Source organism: Pan troglodytes, chromosome Y (genome assembly GCF_028858775.2).
Source record: "Pan troglodytes isolate AG18354 chromosome Y, NHGRI_mPanTro3-v2.0_pri, whole genome shotgun sequence".
NCBI classification, from domain to species: domain Eukaryota; kingdom Metazoa; phylum Chordata; class Mammalia; order Primates; family Hominidae; genus Pan; species Pan troglodytes.
The window spans coordinates 33611346-33631054 of NC_072422.2; the positions used below are offsets into that span (position 1 = coordinate 33611346).

Sequence of the window (19709 nt, forward strand, 5' to 3'; positions counted from 1 at the left end):
ATTGAAAGAGGGAAGCAAGAGGGTCAGAGTTAGAGAGAGATTGGAAGATGCTACACTGCTGGCTTTGAAGATGGAGGGAGCAGCTACATAATAAGGCGTGTAGGCAGCCTCTAGAAGCTGGAAATGTCAAGCAAACCGTTTCTCTCCTAGAGCCTCCAGAAGGAAGCCAGCCCTGCTGACACCTTGATGGGAGCCCCAGGAAACTAATTTCAGACTTCTTACCTCCAGAACTGTAAGCAAAGAAATGTGCATTGTTTTAAGCTGCAAAGTCTGTGATGCTTTGTCCTAGAAGCAAGAGGAAACTGATCTAACCTCCTTCGGCAGTTGAAGGAAATCAAGTCAACAGCAACTGAAGTCATTAGAGTGAGGTCTCAGATTCCCATGGGGCATTTTTTTCCTTGCTCTTGGTTTTGCTCAAGACCTAGGATCTGATTTTGGCTGGTGCAAAAGCCACCAAAGTTACTGAGATTTGGGGGAATGGGATTCAGGGCCGAGTGGGGACATAAGAAGCCCAGAGCAGAAGCTGAAGAGCCAACAGACGTCGATTTAAAACACAGCACATTCTTAGCATCGGGCGATGTGTCTGCAACTAACTGATCGGATGGTGTGTGTTTTCTGTGTCTCTTTCAATATGTTAAAGGCAAAATCACAATAGTGAGTAAGGGTGACCGCACAGCAAAACTGTTCTTCTAGACTCATCCTGCACCATAGTGGCAGCTGAAGGAACTGTGCACCACGATGCACCCCTGTGGTCAGGAAAGGCTTCTAGGATGCCTGGGAGCTGAACGAGGTGGTAAATGATGGTGTTGGAGCTGGACAGAAGTACAGGGTAGGCATTCCAGGTGACAAGAAGGAAATAAGGAAGCCAAGCAGTGTGGTGGTGAGAAGAAGCACAGGTTCACCCATGTGTGTGGACCGCTGCTTCTTCACACCCAGGAACCCAGCCAGTCCTGGAGATGCACAGATGAGCAAACCATGGCCAGACACTCACTCCCATGTTGCTTAGCGTCTAACGAGGAAAGCAGATATTTAAACAAAATTGCCCACAGGATATAAAAGTTGTGCTGTGGTCAGAGCCGCAGGAAGGAGGTGAGGCTTCTAGATGCTTATAATATGGTCAGCTTGAGTCAGGCAGGGACACAGATATATGAATTTTTTATTTTTTTTTTAAATTTTTTTGAGACAGAGTCTCGCTCTGTCGCCTAGGCTGGAGTGCAGTGGCGCGATCTCCGTTCACTGCAACCTCCACCTCCCAGGTTCAAGCGATTCTCCTGCCTCAGCCTCCTGAGTAGCTGGGACCACAGGCGCATGCCAACACATTCAGCTATTTTTTTTGTATTTTTAGTAGAGATGGGGTTTCACCATGCTAGCCAGGATGGTCTCGATCTCCTGACCTCATGATCCACCCGCCTCGGCGTCCCAAAGTGCTGGGATTACAGAAGTGAGCCACCGCACCCGGCCACAGATGTGAACTTTTAAGGGGAAGTGACCATGGAGCTGACAGTGGAGCTGACAATTGAAGTATGAAGACAGCACAAGGTACAGGCAGAAAGTTTTGTGTAGCAAGTGTGGTACGTGCAAAGGGCCTGTGGTCAATGGAACTGAGGATCCTGTGGGGCTCAGTGAGGAGGGAAAGAGGAGCTCAGGTATGGCGTGGCATGCAGGGGAACACAGTGAGGCCACAGTCAGTCCTCAGGGTCTGGCCTTGCTTGCCATGTTCATTGTGTCTAGCACCCTCTGCTTGCTCCCAGACAGCTTTCTCCTGCCTCCCAGCTCTGCATCTCTCAGATCCTGGCTCTGATCCCACGCTGCTGTTGCTTCCACTCATGTACCCATTGCTAACGGCATCATTTCTTGGAGTAATTCATTGCAAATTTCATTTCCCACTATAAACGCAGTCTGTGCTCATTACAGTCAACAGGGTGGCCCAAAAGAGTTCAGTTAAGGGAAAAAAACAATCAAATTTTCCCTTGAAAAGAAGCCAGTGATATGGCTTGGGTCCACCTTCCTGAGGTTTGAAAACTTCTCTGTTAGTGTTAGTTGCTTTTAGGCCTGGTCCTGCTGCATATACAATGTGTATCTTTCTCTTTTTTTTTTTTTTTTTTTTCTTTTTTGAGATGGAGTCTCGCTCTGTCAGCCAGGCTGGAGTGCAGTGGCGTGATCTCGGCTCACTGCAACTTCCGCCTCCCAAGTTTAAGCGATTCTCGTGCCTCAGCCTCCCAAGTAGCTGGGATTACAAGTGTGTGCCACCACGCCCAGCTAGTTGTTGTTTTAAGACTGAGTCTCACTCCAGCACGGGCTGGAGTGCAGTGGTGTGATCTTGGCTTACTGCAACCTCCACCTTCTGGGTTCAAGCAATTCTCCTGTCTCAGCTTCCCAAGTGACTGGGATTACAGGCACCCGCCACCACACCCAGCTAATTTTTGTATTTTTGGTAGAGACGGGGTTTCACCATGTTGGCCAGGCTGGTCTCAAACTCCTGACCTCAGATGATCCACCCACCTCGGCCTCCCAAAGTGCTGGGATTACAGGCAGGAGCCACTGTGCCCGGCCTATCTTTCTCTTTATATGTAGACGGTGCCCTCTCCTGGTGGGAGGCTCTCAGTGCCTGGCTCCAAATCCATGACCCTAGAGGTGGAGGGGTCCCCAGCTGCCCCACTTACTTCTCCCAAGCTGGTGCCCTTGGGAATCACCAACTTCCTGTGACCACCTGTTCTAGCTACTTGGTTCACTTTGACCCAGCCCCTCAGGGGTGACACCCTCCCTCATCAGGCTCCCCGATCCCATCAGGTGTTCAAACCCTATGTGGCAGGTACAGTCCTGGTCCCCAGAGATGCCCACATCCTAATTCTTAGAACTTGTGAACTTTTAGGACAAAGAGGAATTTGCAGATAGGATTCAGGTAAGGTTCTTAAGATGGGGACATTTTTTGAATGATCTATACAATCACAGTGGGGTCCCAGGGCTTTTATAAGAGAGAGGAAGGGAGACATTTAACCGCAGAAAAAAGGGATGTGAGGATGGAAGCAGAGGTCGGAGTCATGTGCTTTGAAGATGGGGTACCGGCTAATGAGCCAAGGATGGCAGGTGGCTTGTAAAAACTAGAAAAAAGCAAGAAATGAATTCTCTCCTAGAGATTCTGGAGAGACTGCAAGCCTCCCAACACCTTGATTTTCAAATAGTGAAATCCATTTCAGACTCCTGACCTACAGAAATGTAAGAAAATAAACATGTGTTGTTTTCAGTGTTGGCAGCTGACAAGTAATGCACACACTTCCTCAATTCATCCTTCTTCCTCTGCCCACTCAGGAATAAAGCTCCCTCTCTTCAAAATGGCATTTGTCTGCAGTGTATGAGGAGTGTGAATACAGGTGTCATGATGTATATTTTTGTGTTTTTCTTGTTGTTTTTTTAGAGATGGGGTCTCACTATGTTGCCACGCAGGCCTGGAGGGTCTGCCTAAGTAAACCACTAGCATGATTGCATGCCAGAGTTGCATATTGTTGTGAGTCATAAAAAGATATGTGCGGCCAGGCACAGTGGCTCACGTCTGTAATCCCACCACTTTGCGAGGCTGAGGCGGGCGGATCACAAGGTCAGGAGTTCGAGACCAGCCTGAGCAACATGGCAACACCCTGTCTCTGCTAAAAATACAAAAATTAGCCGGGTGCAGTGGTGGACGCCTGTAATCCCAACTACTCAGGAGGCTGAGGCAAGAGAATCGCTTGAACCCAGGAGGTGGAGGTTTCAGTGAGCTGAAATCGTGCCATTGCACTCCAGCCTGGGTGACAGAGTGAGAGTCTGTCTCAAAAAAAGAAAAAAAAAGATGTGCATGTCCTCACCCTCAAAATGTAGAAACAGGATCTTATTTAGAAATAGGTTCCTTGCAGACATACTTAAGTGAAGGATCTTGAGATGAGATCATCCCAGATTTCAGGTGGGCCCTAATCCAATTATTAGTGTCCTTACAAGGAGATAGAGATTTGGAGACACAGAGGAGGCGGCCACGTGGAGATGGAGGCAGGGACTGGAGTGATGTGGCCACAAGCCCAGGAACACCTGGAAACCCCAGGAGCTGGGAGAGGCAGGAAGGGTCCTCCCCTGGAGCCTCCAGGGTAGCGCAGCCCTGCTCACGCCTAGACCTCAGACTTCTGGTCTTTGGAACGGTGACAACGTCAATTTTCTTTGTCTGAAGTCACCCAGTGAGTGGTGACTAGCTGTGGTAACGTGATCAATTCTCACGTCAGAAGGCATCAGAGTGACCCCGTCTGGGTCAAGGTATCCTGAGGTCTGTGTGGCATTTCTTCTAATCATACCCGTGAATGACCAGTGTCTGAAAAGTTTCCCTAGTTTGCCCTCCCTAAGATGACAATTTCTTCCCTTGCAAAATCCTCCAGAGCATCTCTTTAGTGTGGTATCCATGGTGGCATCTCCTCTTTCCAGAATTAAGATGTTTGAGCCCAAAAATGTGATCATTACTATTAGTTGTTTTTTTGTTTGTTTTTCTGAAACAGTCTCACTCTGTTGCCAGGCTGGAGTACAGTGGCGCGAGCTCGGCTCACTGCAACCTCCACCTCCTGGGTTCAAGCGCTTCTTCTGCTTCAACCTCCTGAGTAGCTGGGACTACAGGCGCCCGCCACCACACCCGGCTAATTTTTTCTATTTTTTTTTAGTCGAGACGGGATTTTGCCATGTTGGCCAGGATGGTCTCAATCTCCTGACCCCGTGATCCACCTGCCTCGGCCTCCCAAAGTGCTAGGATTACAGGCGTGAGCTACTGCACCTGGCCAGCGTTAGGCGTTTTTAATAAATAAAACTGGAGAAGCATCATTTTAGCTACAGGATACTAAGAAAAACTTCATTCTTGAGCTGAAGAAAAAAAAAAAAAACCTGGCTGGGCATGGTGGCTCAGGCCTGTAATCCCAGCACTTTTGGAGGCTGAGGCAGGCGGATCACCTGAGGTCAGTGGTTCAAGACCAGCCTGGCCGACGCGGTGAAGCCCCGTCTCTACAAAAATATAATTAGTCAGGCATGATGGCAGGTGCCTGTAATCTCAGCTATTCAGGAGGCTGAGGCAGGAGAATCACTTGAACCCGGGAGGCAGAGGTTACAGTGAGGCGAGATCGTGCCACTGCACTCCAGTCTGAGGGACAGAGCGAGTCTCTATCTCAAAAACAAAAGAAAACAAAACTCCGACCCTGGAACAATTGTGTTGTCAAGTAAATTAGAGGATGCTGGGACAGTGACATTCTTTCCCTCTCTCCTGGACCCTGGCAGTAAAGCACTAGAGGGGTTCACATGCACCTGAATCATGGGAAAGGTGACCCAGGGGCTGCTTTTTCACCCAAGGACATTTCCAGCCTCACAATGGCACTGTGGTTAGAACTTCATCAACAAGAGACATGGGTAACACCAAGGAATGGGCACAATTCAGCAGTCCCGAATACAGCGGCATGAATGGTGCCTTCTAAGAGCATTCAGAGCAGCTAACGAGCACGAGATGACGGCTGGCATTTCTCAATCAACAACTGCAGTACGTTACCCTTCGTCCATCAAGCAATATTTTTCAACATCTCCTGGTGAGAAACTTAGATAAGGCCTGATGAGAACACACATGGCAGCAGAGAATACATTCTTCCATTTGCTTCTTTTAGGCAGGGATGTTTTTTCCTCTTGGAACGGACCCCAGAGTTCTAGCAGAGGCCTTGTTAAGTGGGGTGAGATGGAGAATTGTTGAGAAACACTAATGACCAAGGTATGCATTTTCACATTTATATTTGTTCTCTCCGGAGCTACCAGACACCCAGTGCAACAAAACCAACCCAATTCTATGGAAAGGAAGGGAAATGTATTAGCCACACGCCTGTGGGCTCCAGGAATCTTGGCTCTGTAGCTGCCTGAATTCCAAAGTAAGAGCTGCAGTTAGGACGGGCACAGTGGCTCCCGCATGTAATCGCAGCACTTTGGGAGGCCGAGGGAGGCGGATCACCTGAGGTTGGGAGTTCAAGACCAGCCTGACCAACACGGAGAAACCCCATCTCTACTAAAAATATGAAATTAGCTGGGCATGGTGGTGCATGCCTGTAATCCCAGCTATTCAGGAGGCTGAAGTGGGAGAATCGCTTGAACCCAGGAGGCGGGAGTTGCGGTGAGCCGAGATCACGCCATTGCACTCCAGCCTGGGTGACAAGAGTGAAACTCCATCTCAAAAAAAAAAAAAAAAAACAGAGTTGCAGTCACTCGAATCTTCTGTCCTTAGTCGGTTGCATGTTTCTCCAAGTTCCGTGGTTCCGTAGACATTGACATGTTTGTGACATCCATGTCCCCTTCCACTTTGGTCCTTTGTTTCTGACAGGGGCTGTACGGTTGACTCCAATGACCAATCATCAAATTTCCATTATGCCAAAGTTGTGTGTGCACGTGTGTGTGTGTGTGTGTGTGTGTGTGTGTGTGTATAACTCTATGCAAGTATGTACGTGTGTATGTGGGTATCTGTGTGCATGTGCATATCCCTGTGTATGTGTGTGTGTATATGTGTTTGTGTATGTGTGTAGGTGTAAGTATGCATGTATGTTTGGTATGTATGTACATGTGTATCTGTGCATGTATGTATGTATGTGTGTGCATGTGTGTATATCTCTGTATGTGTTTGTGTATGTGTGTGTATAGGTGTAAGTATGAATGTATGTTTAGTATGTATGAATATGCATATCTGTGTGTACGTGTGTATATCTGCAGGCTTGTGGATATGTGTGCATGCATGTGTTATGTGTGTATATGTGTATGCACATATCTGTGTGTATGTTTGTATGTATACCTGTGCATGTATGTTATGTATGTGTATATCTGTGTATGGTTTCTGTGCATAGGTATATGTGTATATGTGTGTGTGTCTGCATACATGTGCATGTGAATGTGTGTCTGTGTATGTGTGTCCATATTTGTGCATGTATGTGTTTATCTGTGTATGGTTTCTGTGCATAGGTATATGTGTATATGTGTGTGTGTCTGCATACATGTGAATGTGTGTGTATGTGTGTCTATATTTGTGCATGTATGTGTTTATCTGTGTATGGTTTCTGTGCATAGGTATATGTGTATATCTGTGTCTGCATACATGTGCATGTGTGTCTGTGTATGTGTGTCCATATTTGTGCACGTATGTGTATATCTGTGTATGGTTTCTGTGCATAGGTATACGTGTATATCTGTGTGTGTCTGCATACATGTGAATGTGTGTCTGTGTATGTGTGTCTATATTTGTGCATGTATGTGTTTATCTGTGTATACATGTGCATGTATGTATCTGTACGGATGTGTGTAACTGTGTATATGCACGTGTATGTGTGGTATATGTGAATGTGATTGTGTATACACAAGGGTTTGAAACTTAGTGCAACAGAACCTTTGTGAAGAACCACGGGAAAACAATTGTGCTTCCTATTGGTACCAGAGAGAAAGAGGAAGAACATTTTATAAAACTCTCTTTTGTTAGTTTTCATCGTATAATGGTAGGAAGAAGTATGGCATGAAGGACAGTTTTGTACATGCTGCAGTAATTTCTACCCACCCAGGAGAAACCTGGGACCATATAAATCTCAAAGATAACCAAGGAAATATCTGACTCATATTTTAGACACTGACCAAAGAAGAAAACCTTAACAATTTTATAAGCTCTTCAATGCATCTCTAGTGTATATTAATGGTTTTTATGCTTATATGCCTGATAACAAAAACTATCGTAAGAGACTGCAAAAATCTCACCCTTGCAAAAAAAAAATACTTCCACGAGGACACCTGCCCAAAAACTGGCTGTCCAAACTCAGACTGGTGTCACCACGTTATTGATCTTTTTAGCCAAGGATAATCATTTCAAAAGAATTATGGAATCCTCTTCATTATTTCCTTTAAAATCCTTTTTTCCCCTTTACCTCCCTGAATATGAACACAGTTTAATATGGCACATCTATTCTCATGGCACTACTATACTCCCAAATAAACATCTTTTCTATTACAGAGTGTATTAGTCAGTCCTTACACTGCTATAAAGAAATACCTGAGACAGGGTAATTTTATAAAGAAAAAGAGGTTTAAATTAGCTCACGGTTCCACAGGCAGTACAGGAAGCATGGCCGGGGAGTCCTCAGGAAATTCACAATCATGGCGGAAGGCAGAGGGGAAACAGGCACGTCTTACATGGCCACAGCAGGAGCAGGACGGGGTGGGGAAGTTGTTGCACCCTTTAAACAACCAGATCGGATGGTAACTCACTTCCGCCACAACAGCACCATGGGGGACAGTGGTAAACCATTCAATGGAAACCACCCGCATAATGCAGTCACCTCCCACCAGGCGCCACCTCCAAACCGGGGAGTCCAACTCAACCTAAGATGTGGTGGGGAACCAGATCCAAACCATCTCTTTGTTGACACCAATACTTAGGTTGACACCAATACTCTGTATCTGTTTCATCCAAGTTTATTCTTTTTCATACAAGCAACGCAGTAAAGATAAAACTAAATGTGGACCCTGGGAGCAAGGAGTCCAGAGGTCGCCCAAAGAGTTGCAAGTGCATCAGGAAACCTGAATGTGAAAATCGGTGACCGAGAGCCTGATGCCAGCCTCCTCTTGGGTCTTGACTGAAATCTTCCCAGGTTGCTATTGGATTTTGCATGTACGAGCCTCTATCAGAGGATAGACTTAGGCATATGGTTTGCCCAGTGAATTGAACAATCTCCAGAGTTTATGAATTGAAGAGTGGGATGAATACAATACACAGAGCACCGAAGCAAACACATCAGAATCGAGGCAACTCCCCCGGGAGAAAAAATGGAAACCTTGAGCTGAATAGTTCAAAACAGGTTGTCACAAACTGGGCATCTCGGGGACCTTTTACCCCCAAGAACTGGAATCTGCAAAGATCTCTGCCTGTTTACCATGATTTATTTTTCCTGGGAGGTATAAATTCCCAGTGCCCTCCCCTCTATCTTACTGTGGAGGGTATTAGCTCAGTTTTTCAATTTTTAAACAGGTAGCACCAAAAAGCGTCTTCTCAATGCTTCCCACGCTATTCCACGTGGACGTTTGGCTCACAGTTTACTTGCATTTTACCCACTTTTTATCTGTCATCTAATATGTCAATCAATTGCCTATTAATCATCTCTCTCTCAAAATATCTTCTATCATTCGTATATCCATATACCCATTTCTATCATTGATCTATCTCTGTGTATATTTATCTATCCATGTCTTCATCTATCTATCCACCTACCCTGTCTATGTATCTATGTATGTATTGGCTCTATCTATATCATGTATCTAGCCATTGATTCATTTATCTATCCACCCATCCTGTATATATATCCATATATCTATCAGGTCTAATCTATGTATCTATATATCTATCTAATCTGTATCATCTATCGATCAATCATGTACCTAGCCATTTATTCATTTACCTACCAATCATGTATCTAGTCATTTATTCATTTATCTACCAATCCATCAATCATGTATTTAGCCATTTATTCATTTATCTATCCACCCACCCTATATATATCAGGTCTAATCTATGTATCTATGTATCTGTGTAATATCTATCAATCATCTATCATGAATCTATCTATCTGTATCAATGTATTTGTCTGTCTGTCTATCTATCTTTATTAACTTATTGACCACAAGTAACTTGAACAAGATAAATTCACAAATTTTCTGGGAGAAAATTTCAAGTTGATTCCAGCAGGTAGCAAACATAAAAGCTGTCTTACACCAGGAAACAGGGTTAAAGACCCAAAAGAGGAAGAACTTTTTCATCCTTTGATAAAAGACCAACAAGTCTGATGGGGAAGCTGTAGCTGTACCTTCAAGTGCAAAGTGACTCAGAGAACAAGGTGCAGGTTAAAGAAGAAAACTCATAAGGTCAGAGGTGGGAGAACCAACAGAGCTCGCTTAGATGGAAACTTTTTTTTTTTTTTTTTTGAGACGGAGTCTTGCTCTGTCGCCCAGGCTGGAGTGCAGTGGTGCAATCTCAGCTCACTGCAACCTCTGCCTCCAGGGTTCAAGTGATTTTCCTGCCTCAGCCTACAGAGTAGCTGGGATTACAGGTACCCGCCACCACGCCTGGCTAATTTTTGTATTTTTAGTACAGATGGGGTTTCTCCATGTTGGCCAGGCTGGTCTTGAACTCCTGACCTCAAGTGATTGACCTGCCTCAGCCTCCCAAAGTGCTGGGACTGCAGGCGTAAGCCACTGTGTCCAGCCAGATGGAAACTTTTTTTTCTTTCTTTTTTTCTTTTTTTGAGATGGAGTTTTGCTCTTGTGGCCCAGGCTGGAGTGCAATAGCATGATCTCGGCTCACTGCAATCTCCGCCTCCCAGGCTCAAGCAATTCTCCTGCCTCAGCCTCCAGAGTAGTTGGGATTACAGGCATGTGCCATCACACCCGACTAATTTTGTATTTTTAGTAGAGATGGGGTTTCTCCATGTTAGTCAGGCTGGTCTCGAACTCCTGGCCTCAGGTGATCCACCCGCCTCGGCGCCCCAAAGTGCTGGGATTACAGGCATGAGCCACCACGCCTGACCAAAACTTTTAAATCATTTAAACGAGCGCCCTGTCTGTAGCCCAATGTCCTCTGCACCTTTTCATCCTTGAAGGGTGACAGCCAAAATCCCACTCTAGGCTGACGGAATGAGGAAGCTCCATGAAATCTCTGTTTTCAAGCTGTCCCTGAGTGAAATGACCTATTTCCTTGCTTTCTTCACTGGTAGAGATGACTGGGCCAGCCAAAACCCTCCGATGCCCTCAAGCCAATGCTGAATATGAATTTTACCATTTAGTTAATATATTATTTTAGTCATTTAAAAATAAAATCCGGTCAATAGCCAGACACGCTAGCCAGAAGCAAGCTAAGGCAATGTGCCGTCTCTGTTCCGTGTGTCTTGAAAGTGTGCCTTTTTTGGATAATGAAAATCTCTACAATATTTTCTTGGGCTAATGAGAAGTGTTTATTTGTATTTTTAATATGAAAGAGAACATCTTTGCCTCTGGGAAATATTTATAAGGAACATAACTAAATGGAGACTAAGCTTTCCTTTTCATTTCCCTTCTGCATCACAGATTCTTGTGTTTCTTCAAAGCACTAATTAAATATTTAAAGCTGTTGTCAATGCAGAAATGTTCCTCCCTAAAATGTTTCAATGAGCTGGAAAAAAGCGGAGAATAATTTGCTATTGTCTACATATTCATAACATAAGGATGTCAGGAGGTATTAGAGTCACTTTCGATGTGTCTGACTACACAGCATTGGTAATATTAGAACACTTTCAGCTTTCAAGGTGTAAATTTTTCATCTCCTCCTTTTCACTTCCTTCCATTGCTATCCAGGCCCCTTGGAGAGGTGGCTGCAGGTCACGTTTTTATATTATTTGTTTTAATTGTATTTATATTTATTTTTTTTTTTTTTGAGACCGAGTCTTGCTCTGTCGCCCAGGCTGGAGTGCAATGGTGAGATCTCAGCTCACTGCAACCTCCGCCTCCCGGGTTCAAGTGATTCCCCTGCCTCAGCCTCCTGAGTAGCTGGGACTATAGGTGTGTGCCACCATGCCTGGCTAGTTTTTGTTTGTTTGTTTGTTTGTTTCTGAGACGGAATCTCGTTCTGTCGCCCAGGCTGGAGTGCAGTGGAGCCATCTCAGCTCACTGCAACCTCTGGCTCCCAAGTTCGAGCAATTCTCCTGCCTCGGCCTCCTGAGTAGCTGGGATTACAGCCGCCCGCCACCACGCCCAAGTTAATTTTTTGTATTTTTACTAGAGACGGGGTTTCACCATGTTGGCCAGGATGGTCTTGATCTCCTGACCTCAGGTGATCCACCTGCCTCAGTCTCCCAAAGTGCTGAGATTACAGGCGTGAGCCACCACTCCCAGCTGGTCACATTTATTTTTTAGCCAGTTTCTGTGCACCAAAGAAGGGACAGCCTTCTGGAAGCATTTTAAAAGGGAGGCAGTAAAAAGCTATATGAAGTTCATTCCAAGACATATCTCCCAGATTTCTCAAAGAACTAAAAAGAGAACTACCATTTAGTTCAGCAATCCCATTCTTGGATACATACATAATGGAAAATAAATTATCCTACCAAAAAGACTCCTGCACAAGCATGTTGATCACAGCACTATTCTCCATAGCAAAGACATGGAATCAACCTAAATGCCCATCAATGGTGAATTGGATAAAGAAAATGTGGTCCATAGACGCTGTGGGATACTACACAGCCACAGAAAAGAACAAAACCACGTCCTTTGCAGTAACATGGATGGAGCTGGAGGTTTTTATTGTAATCAAACGAATCCAGAAACAGAAAACCAAATATTGCACATTCTCATTTATAAGTGGATCTACATATTGGGTACTCATGGACACAAAGAGAGGAACACACACTGGGGGCTCCTAGAGGGTGGAGGGAGGGATAGGGTAAGAACTGAAGAACTACCTATTGGGTGCCATGCTCACTACCTGGGTGATGGGATTGGTCATACCCCAAACCTCAGCATCACACAGTCCACCCAGGTAACAAGCCTGCCTATGTTCAACAAGTCAGCAAAATAAATCATGATGAAAATAATGAAATGTTCTTAGTTTTATTTCAACCACAAATTAGAAATCAGACATTTTTCAACTATCTGCCTTGGACCTGATTCTAGGGAAAATATCCTAGGTCTGTGTTTTGTAAAGATATGTGTAAATATATGTGTGTGTGTATGTATATGTGAGTGTGTGTATATATATATATATATTTCATATGTGTACATAATGTGGGTATGCTTGCATATGTATATATATATGCTTGTATATGTGTATATACCTATACATATATGTCTGTACATATACATATGTATACCTATATATACATGTAGAGGTATACACACATATGTATGTATATATACATATACAAGCATACACACATAAATAATCAACAGTGTCTTAGTCTTCACATTGAATTTACTGTTCTGCAAATGGAATAACTGTTGATATTTTAAAATAGAACATGCATTTGCTATTATATTTCATCCATATTTTTTTAACCCCTTCTGTGTTTCAGGCAGTGTCCTAGATAGATCTGGGGATTTTGGAGTTGAACAAAACACAGTTCCTTCTTGAAACTGACATTTAGAGACCCATATCTGAGAGATAAACAAACAAAGTCAAGCATTAATAAGGCTATGAATAAATACATCAAAATGCTGAGTAAGAAATATTTATTTAAGTATTACTCATCTACTTGACAGAGAAGAAGAAAGAACATGAAAACTTGAAAGCCAACCTATCTGGTCATCAGGGAAATGCAAATCAAAACCACAATGAGATAGCCCATCATACACACTAGGATGGCTCTAATGACAAATATGGACAGTGACAAGTGTTGGCTCAGATGTGCAGAAACTGGAGCACTCTTATATTGTTTGTGGGATGGTGCAATGGTGCGGTTGCTTTGAAAAGCAGCCTGGCGGATCCTTCAATGGTTAAACATAGAGTTATCACATGACCCAGCCATTCCCCTCCTGGGTATTTACCCAAGAAATTGAAGATAGTTACTCAGACAAGTATGTACATAGAAGTCCTAACTGTATGCTAAGTGCTAAGCATTATTCATGGTAGTTACACAGTGGAAATAACCCAATGCCCATCAACAAGTGTGTGGATAAACAAAATGTGGTCTACCCATACAATGGAATGTCATTCTGCCATCAAAAGGAATGAAATTCTGATGCATGGTACAAAATCGATGGACCTCGAAAATATTATGCTGAGTGAAAGAAGCCAGGCACAAAACCACATGGGAGGCCGTTTGAAATGCCCCTGATAGGCAAATCCATGGGATAGGAAGTAGATTTGTGAGTGGCTGCATAGGGCTGAAGCAGATGGCAGGATGGGGGTGATGACCCAGGGAGTGTTGCAACTATCCTTATGAACCAGGAAGTGCTACAATTATCCAGATGAACCAGGAAGTGTGGCAATGTCCCTACGAACCAGGAAGTGCTACAATTATCTCTATGAACCAGACGGTTCCAAATGTCGTTATGAACCAGGAAGTACAATTTTCCGTATGAACCAAAAAGTGTTGCAGTGTCACTATGAACCAGGAAGTGTCACAATGTCCCTCAAACTCAGAAGTGCTACAATTATCCCTATGAACCAGGAAGTATTGCAATGTCCCTGCAAACCAGGAAGTGCTACAATTATCCATATGAACCAGGAAGTGTCACAATGTCCCTATGAACCAGGAAGTGCTACAATTATCTGTATGAACCTGGAAATGTTACAATGTCCCTATGAACCAGGAAGTGCTACAATTATCCATATGAACCAGAAAGTGTTACAATGTCCCTGCAAATTAGGAAGTTCTACAATTATCGGAATGAAAGAGGAAGTGTTGCAATGTCCCTGTGAACCAGGAAGTGGTACTATTATCCATATGAACCAGGAAGTGCTACAATTATCCATATGAACCAGAAAGTGTTGCAGTATCCCTATGAACCAGGAAGTGTTGCAGTGTCACTATGAACCAGGAAGTGTCACAATATTCCTAAAAACTAAGAAGTGCTACAATTATCTGTATGAACCAGGAAGTACTGCAGTGGCCCTGCAAACCAGAACTGCTACAATTATCCGTATGAACCAGGAAGTGTTACAATGTCCCTATGAACCAGGAAGTGCTACAATTATGCATATGAACCTAGAAATGTTACAATGTCCCTATGAACCAGGAAGCGCTACAATTATCCATATGAACCAGAAAGTGTTACAATGTCCCTGCAAACTAGAAAATTTTACAATTATCCGAATGAACCAGAAGTGTTGCAATGTCCCTGTGAACCAGGAAGTGCTATTATCCATATGAACCAGGAAGTGCTACAATTATCTGGATGAACCAGCAAGTGTGGCAATGTCCCTATGAACCAGGAAGTGCTACTATTATCCATATCAATCAGGAAGTGTGGCAATGTCACTATGAACCAGAAAGTGTCACAATTTCCCTATAAACCGGGAAGTGCTACAATAATCCAGATGAACCAGGAAGTGTGGCAATGTCACTTCCCTACGAACGAGCACTTCCTGGTTCATAGGAAAACTGTGACACTTTCTGGTTCATAGTGACATTGCCACACTTCCTGGTTCATATGGATAATTGTATCACTTCCTGGTTCACAGGGACATTACCACACTTCTTGGTTCATCTGGATAATTGTAGCACTTCCTGGTTCATAAGGATATTGCAACACTTTCTGGTTCGTATGGATAATTGTAGCACTTCCTGGTTCACATGGATAATAGTAGCACCTTCACAATATCCCTAAAAACTAAGAAGTGCTACAATTATCCGTATGAACCAGGAAGTATTACAATGTCCCTATGAACTGGGAAGTGCTACAATTATCCATATGAACCTGGAAATGTTACAATGTCCCTATGAACCAGAAAGTGCTACAATTCTCCATATGAACCAGAAAGTGTTACAATGTCCCTGCAAACTAGGAAGTTCTACAATTATCCGAATGAACCAGGAAGTGTTGTAATGTCCCTGTGAACCAGGAAGTGCTACTATTATCCATATGAACCAGGAAGTGCTACAATTATCCATATGAACCAGAAAGTGTGGCAATATCCCTATGAACCAGGAAGTGCTACAATTATCTGGATGAACCAGGAAGTGTGGCAATGTCCCTATGAACCAGGAAGTGCTACTATTATCCACACGGACCAGGAAGTGTGGCAATGTCACTATGAACCAGAAAGTGTCACAATTTCCCTATGAACCAGGAAGTGCTACAATTCTCCATATGAACCAGAAAGTGTTACAATGTCCCTGCAAACTAGGAAGTTCTACAATTATCTGAATGAACCAGGAAGTGTTGTAATGTCCCTGTGAACCAGGAAGTGCTATTATTATCCATATGAACCAGGAAGTGCTACAATTATCCATATGACCCAGAAAGTGTGGCAATATCCCTATGAACCAGGAAGTGCTACAATTATCTGGATGAACCAGGAAGTGTGGCAATGTCCCTATGAACCAGGAAGTGCTACTATTATCCACACGGACCAGGAAGTGTGGCAATGTCACTATAAACCAGAAAGTGTCACAATTACCCTATGAAGCCAGGAAGTGCTACAATTCTCCATATGAACCAGAAAGTGTTACAATGTCCCTGCAAACTAGGAAGTTCTACAATTATCTGAATGAACCAGGAAGTGTTGTAATGTACCTGTGAACCAGGAAGTGCTACTATTATCCCTATGAACCAGGAAGTGCTACAATTAACTGGATGAACCAGGAAGTGTGGCAATGTCCCTATGAACCAGGAAGTGCTACTATTATCCACACGGACCAGGAAGTGTGGCAATGTCACTATAAACCAGAAAGTGTCACAATTTCCCTATGAAGCCAGGAAGTGCTACAATTATCCATATGAACCAGAAAGTGTTACAATGTCCCTGCAAACTAGGAAGTTCTACAATTATCTGAATGAACCAGGAAGTGTTGTAATGTACCTGTCAACCAGGAAGTGCTACTATTATCCCTATGAACCAGGAAGTGCTACAATTATCTGGATGAACCAGGAAGTGTGGCAATGTCCCTATGAACCAGGAAGTGCTACTATTATCCACACGGACCGGGAAGTGTGGCAATGTCACTATGAACCAGAAAGTGTCACAATTTCCCTATGAACCAGGAAGTGCTACAATTATCCATATGAACCAGAAAGTGTTACAATGTCCCTGCAAACTAGGAAGTTCTACAATTATCTGAATGAACCAGGAAGTGTTGTAATGTACCTGTGAACCAGGAAGTGCTACTATTATCCATATGAACCAGGAAGTGCTACTATTATCTATATGAACCAGGAAGTGCTACTATTATCTATATGAACCAGGAAGTGCTACAATTATCTGGATGAAACAGGAAGTGTGGCAATGTCCCTATGAACCAGGAAGTGCTACTATTATCCACATGGACCAGGAAGTGTGGCAAAGTCACTATGAACCAGGAAGTGTGGCAATATCATTATGAACCAGAAAGTGTCACGATTTCCCTATGAACCAGGAGTGCTACAATTATCTGGATGAACCAGGAAGCGTGGCAAGGTCCCTACGAACCAGGAAGTGCTACTATTATCCACACGGACCGGGAAGTGTGGCAATGTCACTATAAACCAGAAAGTGTCACAATTTCCCTATGAACCAGGAAGAGCTACAATTATCCATATGAACCAGAAAGTGTTACAATGTCCCTGCAAACTAGGAAGTTCTACAATTATCTGAATGAACCAGGAAGTGTTGTAATGTACCTGTGAACCAGGAAGTACTACTATTATCCATATGAACCAGGAAGTGCTACTATTATCTATATGAAACAGGAAGTGCTACAATTATCTGGATGAACCAGGAAGTGTGGCAATGTCCCTATGAACCAGGAAGTGCTACTATTATCCACATGGACCAGGAAGTGTGGCAATGTCACTATGAACCAGGAAGTGTGGCAATATCACTATGAACCAGGAAGTGTGGCAATATCACTAAGAACCAGAAAGTGTCATGATTTCCCTATGAACCAGGAAGTGCTACAATTATCTGGATGAACCAGGAAGTGTGGCAAGGTCCCTACGAACCAGGAAGTGCTACTATTATCCACACGGACCGGGAAGTGTGGCAATGTCACTATGAACCAGAAAGTGTCACAATTTCCCTATGAACCAGGAAGTGCTACAATTATCCATATGAACCAGAAAGTGTTACAATGTCCCTGCAAACTAGGAAGTTCTACAATTATCTGAATGAACCAGGAAGTGTTATAATGTACCTGTGAACCAGGAAGTGCTACTATTATCCATATGAACCAGGAAGTGCTACTATTATCCATATGAACCAGGAAGTGCTACTATTATCTATATGAACCAGGAAGTGCTACAATTATCTGGATGAACCAGGAAGTGTGGCAATGTCCCTATGAACCAGGAAGTGCTACTATTATCCACATGGACCAGGAAGTGTGGCAATGTCACTATGAACCAGAAAGTGTCACGATTTCCCTATGAACCAGGAAGTGCTACAATTATCTGGATGAACCAGGAAGTGTGGCAAGGTCCCTACGAACCAGGAAGTGCTACTATTATCCACACGGACCAGGAAGTGTGGCAATGTCACTATAAACCAGAAAGTGTCACAATTTCCCTATGAAGCCAGGAAGTGCTACAATTATCCATATGAACCAGAAAGTGTTACAATGTCCCTGCAAACTAGGAAGTTCTACAATTATCTGAATGAACCAGGAAGTGTTGTAATGTACCTGTCAACCAGGAAGTGCTACTATTATCCCTATGAACCAGGAAGTGCTACAATTATCTGGATGAACCAGGAAGTGTGGCAATGTCCCTATGAACCAGGAAGTGCTACTATTATCCACACGGACCGGGAAGTGTGGCAATGTCACTATGAACCAGAAAGTGTCACAATTTCCCTATGAACCAGGAAGTGCTACAATTATCCATATGAACCAGAAAGTGTTACAATGTCCCTGCAAACTAGGAAGTTCTACAATTATCTGAATGAACCAGGAAGTGTTGTAATGTACCTGTGAACCAGGAAGTGCTACTATTATCCATATGAACCAGGAAGTGCTACTATTATCTATATGAACCAGGAAGTGCTACTATTATCTATATGAACCAGGAAGTGCTACAATTATCTGGATGAAACAGGAAGTGTGGCAATGTCCCTATGAACCAGGAAGTGCTACTATTATCCACATGGACCAGGAAGTGTGGCAAAGTCACTATGAACCAGGAAGTGTGGCAATATCATTATGAACCAGAAAGTGTCACGATTTCCCTATGAACCAGGAGTGCTACAATTATCTGGATGAACCAGGAAGCGTGGCAAGGTCCCTACGAACCAGGAAGTGCTACTATTATCCACACGGACCGGGAAGTGTGGCAATGTCACTATAAACCAGAAAGTGTCACAATTTCCCTATGAACCAGGAAGAGCTACAATTATCCATATGAACCAGAAAGTGTTACAATGTCCCTGCAAACTAGGAAGTTCTACAATTATCTGAATGAACCAGGAAGTGTTGTAATGTACCTGTGAACCAGGAAGTACTACTATTATCCATATGAACCAGGAAGTGCTACTATTATCTATATGAAACAGGAAGTGCTACAATTATCTGGATGAACCAGGAAGTGTGGCAATGTCCCTATGAACCAGGAAGTGCTACTATTATCCACATGGACCAGGAAGTGTGGCAATGTCACTATGAACCAGGAAGTGTGGCAATATCACTATGAACCAGGAAGTGTGGCAATATCACTAAGAACCAGAAAGTGTCATGATTTCCCTATGAACCAGGAAGTGCTACAATTATCTGGATGAACCAGGAAGTGTGGCAAGGTCCCTACGAACCAGGAAGTGCTACTATTATCCACACGGACCGGGAAGTGTGGCAATGTCACTATGAACCAGAAAGTGTCACAATTTCCCTATGAACCAGGAAGTGCTACAATTATCCATATGAACCAGAAAGTGTTACAATGTCCCTGCAAACTAGGAAGTTCTACAATTATCTGAATGAACCAGGAAGTGTTATAATGTACCTGTGAACCAGGAAGTGCTACTATTATCCATATGAACCAGGAAGTGCTACTATTATCCA

General features: G+C 43.5%; 1 protein-coding gene across 7 annotated transcripts in view; it reads right to left on the reverse strand.

The window, feature by feature from the left end:
• LOC751056 (CD99 antigen-like) overlaps positions 1 to 19709 on the reverse strand; it is a 60696-nt gene that overhangs the window by 18314 nt on the left and 22673 nt on the right. For 3 of the 7 annotated variants that reach the window (XM_063805047.1, XM_063805048.1, XM_063805049.1), the window contains one exon: positions 5759 to 8240. The exons of 3 other annotated variants lie outside the window; for them this stretch is intronic. The gene's annotated coding sequence lies outside the window, so the exon portion shown is untranslated. Of the gene's footprint in view, positions 1 to 5758; positions 8241 to 19709 lie in introns of those variants that run through there. One more of the 7 variants, XR_010154993.1, reaches the window with a different exon arrangement.